This window comes from Apium graveolens, chromosome 6 (assembly GCF_009905375.1).
Source record: "Apium graveolens cultivar Ventura chromosome 6, ASM990537v1, whole genome shotgun sequence".
NCBI classification, from domain to species: Eukaryota; Viridiplantae; Streptophyta; class Magnoliopsida; order Apiales; family Apiaceae; genus Apium; species Apium graveolens.
Window position 1 is genome coordinate 130,984,758 of NC_133652.1, and position 7,591 is coordinate 130,992,348.

The following is a 7,591-nucleotide window of genomic DNA, read 5'->3' on the forward strand; positions in this document are numbered from 1 at the left end:
GAGTCAAGCCGCGGGACCCTCTCATACCAAAGGTGTTGATCCCAATCCAGGAAGAGAGATTTGAGTTGCCTGAGCAGGTGTAGTGTAGATAGTTAATGTGTGTGTTTGAATAAATGAGAAAAGTAGTTTAAAACTGGTTAGACAATGGTTTGTAATAAAAAGAATTTGTAAGATTTAAATTGGGTTTGTAATAAAGTAGATTGTGGTTCTTGTTTTCATACTTCAACCTAAAAGATCCTGGTTAGTGTTAAAGGGGTTTATATATATACCTGTTTAATTATTATTCAGGCTATACAAGTTTGGTGATTAGCTAGTAACCCCTAGACTTATACCCGAGTCTTGAGGGCGTTACAATGGCTTGCTGGTTCCTACTCACATTTCTACTAAGTCACAACCATCATATATATTCACTAAAGTTGTAGGTGCTGCTACTCTAAATTATCTCAGTAACAAGTTGAATATCTGTGATTACTTCTCGCCTATCAACTTGAGAGGGGATGTTACATTATCATCCAAGAGCGATAGTCAACAGAGCTGTGTGACAGCTGACCAGCAAGATTAAAATAGTTTGTTATAGAGTCTAGAGTTTGTTAAAGTAATTAGTTACAAGTTGTAGTCTATATAAATGACCTCATATCTCTCTGTCTGATTCAATATATTTTTGTATCATTTCTTCCATCAATGTAAATATGCTTCTTCATTTCTATTAACTAATATTCATTAGTTGGACATAGACGCATACTTAATTTAAATTAAGTATTCAATATTGTTATTATAATATATAATGAAAAATAAATAAATTATAGCTTATCTTATATTATATTATACTACACACTCTAAAATAGTATATCATATTAAAATAAATATATATTATATTATTTTCGGGACGGAGCATATTTTTTCGTGGGGATCATAAAAATACCATACCCGCCCCATATTTAAACTGGTTAAAATTTTGATCCACGTTACCGCCCAATTCCCATTTAAGCCGGGCAGGGCGCCCCATTAATGATCGGGTTGGGGCCGACTATCAAAGTATTAATATTTGAGAATTACGGCATAAATTGAATTTATATTGAAGCGAGTTTAGAATATCGGCATGTTACACTAGTCTTTCCTGTTGTAAAAGGCGGGTCATGCTCATGTCCTATTGATCATACACTTAGCATGTTACAAAACTTATAATCTGACAATGGGAAGGTGATTTATTAGTAGTTTGTAGCACAAAGTAAACAAGGTTTGTAGGTTGGTTATTAAAAGAACAAGATCGTTAACCAGCCTTAAAAGCATGTTGCAATTTGGTTCAAAATGGTAGTGTACATGATCACATCTACACACATTATAGCCATAACTCAAATGTATGATTGCTAGCCTACCCAAAATGAAATCCATGATTTGAGTTGTTCGAAAAAAACCACAACTTTCTTCCCTTGCAAAGGTAGATAAGAGTATAATGTTTGATGAAAGGAATCCAGTAGTAAATCATTGGGAACAGAAGAAATGTGAGGGCTAGCTATCTGTCTAATTATGTTAAAACACAAGGGCTGCTTTTACATGATGAATAACAATACAACACTGCTGCTTTCACTTTCATTCCAAACCAACCAGAATCAGACAAAAGCTTCTCCACAGAAAAACAAAAGAAACTTGCTCTTTTCTGAGTCTTTTGTTTTATAAAGAAACCCCATGTTTCCAAACTCTCTTTGTGTTTGTATCTATGTGTATCTTTGCCTACTTTCCATCATTGTTTCACAACTGTAAGTAATGATTAGTCATTTACTGTTCCAACTGGATAACAAGTAGTTGAGATATTATTGAGATAATGACTTTGTGTTTCATTTGAGTTGTTTTTGTTCATTTTACTTGACTATATAAATAAACTTAAAATCTTTAAGCTCGTGGGAATCAAAGGACAAAATAACAGCTTTGTTTCATCAACAACATGCTGTCACTGCTGCCATATATTGATTTTGTTTTCGAAATTGCTCTTCAGAGAAGCATCACCATATTTTCTGTTTTGGTTATATTCTTTTGTTTTTCGTTCCTTTAAAGTCATCCTGTTTCGATGTTAAACTAGTATTGTCCTTATTTAACAACTGTCATTTTAAATCACACTTTCTGCTAACAAAAAATACCGTTGAAGTCTTCTAAGCAAGAATCAAGTCGCCAGCAAGGATTGACTCAGTTCGTTAAATAGGGGATAATTATCATCTTGGTTATATGTTCGAATCTCACCGAAGGAGAATTTATGATTATGTCTCCTAAACCAGAATTTGTCTGTAATAACCCCAATTTTTGGAATTTTTGAAACACGGATGAATAGTAACTTTTGCTGATGATGCTGATTAAGGAAAATTATCAGACCACGCTATATAGGAGTACTGTTATGAAAATTCTAAGATCGTATTAGTATTCTATAAAGTAAATAAGTGTATGTAAAGATCGTCAGAATCCAAATTCAAACACTTTGATTTTTCCCAAAAATCCACCAGATACCGAAAAAATTGAGTATAAGGTAACATGATTAAAAGGATTTAAATTCAAGGATTATAAGAGAGGATCATAAAAGGAATATAATGTATTGTGAAAGGTTAAGGGAACCCAAGTAATAAGATCCCGGGTATGATCCTCAAACGATAAACGAGAACGAAAGTTAAGCTAAACGTATAACAGATCAGCGGTCATTAGCTAAGTAATTAGGAGTTAATCAAAGAGTTAGTGGATGATGATGTCATCACACCAACAAGAAGAGGACAAGTGTGGGAAGATGACATGGGAGGATGACATAAGCATGACCAAAAGGGAAGGAAGTGTTGGTTGATTATAAACCACACAAATTTCACCATGGTTAAAAGGTAATTAATCAAAACAAAAGCAAAACAACCAAGCCAAGGCAAAACAAATCACAAAACACAAATTAGAAGTTGACTTTTGCTTTCCAAGAACAAAAGCTCTCGGCCAAAACGAGAGCAGCAACTTCAAACTACCATATTTCCTTCAATACTCACTCAAATTGTATGTTCTATAGCTCTTTGGAAAGGTATTGAGATGACCTACAACTCTTGTTCACAACTCTCGTCCAAATAAGTAAGGTAAGACCCTCGTTTTGATAGTTCTTTCAATCTGACTTTTAGAAACTTCAAAACCTAACTTTGTGTTCTTGATTTCTTTGGAAAGATCAAGCTTGTAGGAGGCTCCTTAAGACTTCCTAGCTACTCTAATCACTCCAAGGAAGGTATAAAACCTCATACCCTAGCTTTACTTTTGAGTATTTAGGTGTGGTTTTGATTGTTATAGTTTATGAGAAGCATGATTCTTGGTTGTTTAAAGTTTGGTTGAGTTTGTAGAGAGTTTGATTGTTAAATCTTGATTAAATAGTTAATGAACTTAAGTAAGCTCTTAGTTCATGATTGAGAAGTAATATAAAGTGGAAATCTTGAGTTGTTGGGGCTGTTTTAGTAGTGTATGGATGAAGTTTGGTTGTAACAATGATTGTGGGTTGATTGTGGATTGATTTGGAGTTGTACAAGTTTGGGAAATCGCGTAAACATAGACGTCGTAATATCCGATTTACCCTAGACTGCTTGTGTTCTTAACATCAGGACCCGCCAACTCACTTTTAGGTTTTGACCATTTCCATGATTAGATAGTTCATGTTATGAGCTTCGTTTTGATATGTGGTTCGTTTGAATCCGATGTACGGTTTAGGAGAAACGACCGTTTTAAGTAACGGCGTTTCGCGAACGAACCATTACCCCTCGCCTTAATTTGAAACATTGGTTAATGACCTTAAATGACTAATTGGAGTATGAAACATTTATGTAAAGTGGATTAGGCAGTTGGTAAGGTACTCGTGAAAGAATCGACTTAAAACTCTTAATGGTTAATTTATTAAAAATGGTGGAGCCGAGGGTACTCGAGCGACTTAAGAGAATCATTAAGCGCATCCCAAGACTTTTACCACCCCCAGTCGCTCAGGCAAGTTTTCTACCCGTTATACTGTTGTTGTGATGTAAATATATGTATATGCATTATCATGTGATAAGTGCATGATTGTTATTAGCAAATCTTGCGATATATTGGAGCATGCTGATATGGTATATATGCATGTCTGTTTCGTAATCTTGATATCAAATTGTTGATTCAAATGTATATAAACTGCATAATACCTATGCTAGAGATAAGCAGTAGTTGCGTATACCCTTAGTATAGGGGACCCAAAGGTGAACATTTTTCTAAACCGGGAGTCGATGTTCCCGAGTATAATATATATATTTATATATATATATGGTTATAGTTTTCAAAACTATTAATCGAATAAGGTTTATTCGATAACTTTATTTTTATTTTATTTAATGAATATTAGTTGAATATTCATTCGAGGACTTATGACTCCGTTTATTTTATTTAATGAATATTATTTTGAATATTCATTCGAGGACTTATGACTCCGCTTATTTATTAAATTATATTCTTTATTTTATTAAAGAATAGTGTTTCGATAATCAAACTTATTTTCGATTATTCAAATAAAGATCGTACTTTCGTATAAGTATATCTTTGGTTATTTATTATTCATTTCAAGTATGAGTTTTAAAACTTCTACTTCAAATTATTTATATAGAGATTATCCTTATGGGAATATTATTTAAATAATAATATTCAGATATTTTCTAATATATCGGGACTGATTTATTTCATTAAATCAGCATTATTCCAAACATTCTTAAAAATGTTTTCGAGTCTTCAAAATGATTTTTAAAAGTTAGAGCGGATCCCAAAACTCATTTTTATATTTAAGATCTTCCTTTCGAAGGGGATTTAAATACTCGCTCAAAACCTGAGGGATCCGGCTCAGTGGTATATTTTATATTCGCAACGAGGTTGCTGTTTTGAGAAAACATCTTGATTACTTGCCCATCGTTCGGGAAGTAAGTTCATCTATTTGAGTCGGTATAAGCAACATGGGCTCACTGGGCGTCCATGAAAGTGTAAGTGGCTCAGTGGGAGTCCATCAAATGCGTAAGTGGCTGAGTGGCAGTCCAGCATAAGGTCCTATTGCGGCCAGGGTGATGACCAGTGGGGAATTCGTCCATCTACTAGTAGAAAAGGTTACTTATTGGTATCTTTGCCTGATCAGCAAGATATCAGGTTTATGCCAAGGTTTTCTCCTTTCCAAATTCATTGGATATTGCAACTCTGTTTATAATTTTCATAACAGAGGTTTTCAAGGAGTGTATGAAATGTATATATATATAGGTGTATATATATCGGGACTTAATGAAGTATCTCGTAACTTCATTATTTATAATTTTGAAAGATTGAATCTATTCAAATCTTGTCTTGTAGTCTCATCTATGTGATGAACTTTTGAAACTAATTATAACTTGAACGGTGGTAGTTCAAGTAGTATTTGGAAAAGATATAAGTATATTGGAGTATCTTGTAACTTCATCTTTTAAACTTATATCTAGCAAATGATTATCTTATGCATTTCAAAGATTTTCATAAAAACGTTGAGACAAGGTTAGATATATGAGATCACCTTGCAACGATATTTTTATACAATTATAAACTGGAACTCTGTGTATGTTATACATGTCAGAGGACTTCGAGGATTGTGAAAAGTATATATATGTATATATATATTGAATATTTTGCGACTTGGTCACGTTAAGATATCAGCTTGGTTCATTTCTTCTTGGCCAAGACTTTCATGAGTACTATGAGAATGCTCATATATTTTTAATTATTATACATATTATTTTGGTGGGCTTGTTGCTCACCCTTGCTTTCTTCTTTCATCACACAACAACAGATAGACAAAATGAACAGGATCAAGCTCCCAATTCATGAGCGGTTAGGAAACGTTCCGCAGTTTCCTGTAGGCGTTGATGCCGTTGTAGCTGAGGTAGGAGCTACCAGTAGGCTAGGCTTTCAACTTTTATTGTGCCAGACTTATGTATATTTATGAATTGTAATAATGGCAAAAAATATGTAAACTATTCAGAAACCCTTTTTATGGTGAAATGGTTTATAATTGTGGAATAAAATGACTTGTGTTATTTTTGGTATTCATCTCTGAGACTATAACTTGTGGTGTGTGTGTATATTGTGGGGTCACAGTACGCAGTAGTTGGTTGACTGTTAAGATTAAGTATTGATAAGGGAAATGGAACTCGTGACAACCCGAATCCCCGACCCCGGATTTGGGGGTGTTACAGAAATGGTATCAGAGCTAAGCGTTATAAACCTCAGAGATGAAGTGACGTTAAAATAATAAGTTCACTAAGATAAATAAGAACTCTTGCCAAGTTCATAGTCAGACTACCTAACGTAGTACTGACAGTTAAAACCCTTATGGGAACCCTTATAAATATCATGATAAAAGCGTAGTTCATTATCGTATATTGTAACACCCCCAGATCCGGGGTCGGGGATCCGGGTTGTCACGGTCTTTCTTTCCACAATATCACTTCACTTAATTAATAAAAATAACCTTATGCTGTGACCCCACACTAACACACACCACAACCCGTTATAGTCTCAGAGATGAAATTGAAATAAGTACAAGTCTTTGAATCCACAATTTAAAATTATTACAACCCAAAACGATTACTTGATAATTTACAGTTAATTGCCATTATCTGCCACAAGTTATAATTATACATAATTTGATTCTCAAAAGTAGATGGTCTAAACTACAATGGATCTACCTCTGCAGCTATAGCAGCTACAACATCAGCGGGAAGACGCGGGACGCTTCCCACGCGCTTGCGCTGGGTCTGCTGGAGTCTGGCCATCTCTCCTAACTGTTGTTGTGTGATGAAGAAATAAAGCAAGAGTGAGCCTTACAGCTCGCAAGATAATACATAGTGATAACAATAATATAAGTATCTAAATGGATACTTACTAGAATCTTTATCGTGCGTGAGATAATTACTTACTAGATATAAGTAAAAACAAGAAATGAAGTTACCAAATACTTCACTACACTTATATCATCTATAAAGCTTACTTGAACTACCACTGTTCAAAGTATAAAGAGTTTTAAGAAAAACATCCCATAGATGAGACCACAAGTTAAGACTTGAATGGATTCAATCTTTGAAATATTATTGAATGAAAAAGTTATGAGATACTTTATTTAGTCCCGATATATATATATCCACATATATATATCCCGAAAACATTTCCTGGAACCTCTGTTATGTAAAGTATGAAGAGAGTTTGAAACATCCAATGAATTTTGGAAAGGAAAAGAATTTTGGCATAAACTAGATATCTTGCTGATCAGGCAAAGATACCCATTAGTAACCTTTTCTACTAGTAGATGGACGAATTCCCCACTGGTCATCACCCTGGTCATAATTAGGACCTTATGCTGGACTGCCACTCAGCCACCTATGCATTTGATGGACTCCCACTGAGCCACTTACACTATCATGGACGCCCACTGCGCCCATGTTGCTTATGCCGACTCAATAGATGGACTTACTTCCCGAACGTTGGGTAAGTAATCAATTCATTTACCAAATCTGCAACCTCGTTGCGAATATAAAACACACCACAGAGCCGGATTCCCCAGGTT

General features: G+C 34.5%; 1 long non-coding RNA gene across 1 annotated transcript; it reads left to right on the forward strand.

The window, feature by feature from the left end:
- Positions 1-2,922: 2,922 nt before the first annotated feature.
- On the forward strand, positions 2,923-6,818 carry LOC141666482 (uncharacterized). The gene is made up of 3 exons (XR_012552235.1): positions 2,923-3,092; positions 3,178-3,235; positions 6,725-6,818. It is a non-coding gene; the product is annotated as an uncharacterized LOC141666482 (long non-coding RNA).
- The last annotated feature ends 773 nt before the right edge of the window (positions 6,819-7,591 follow it).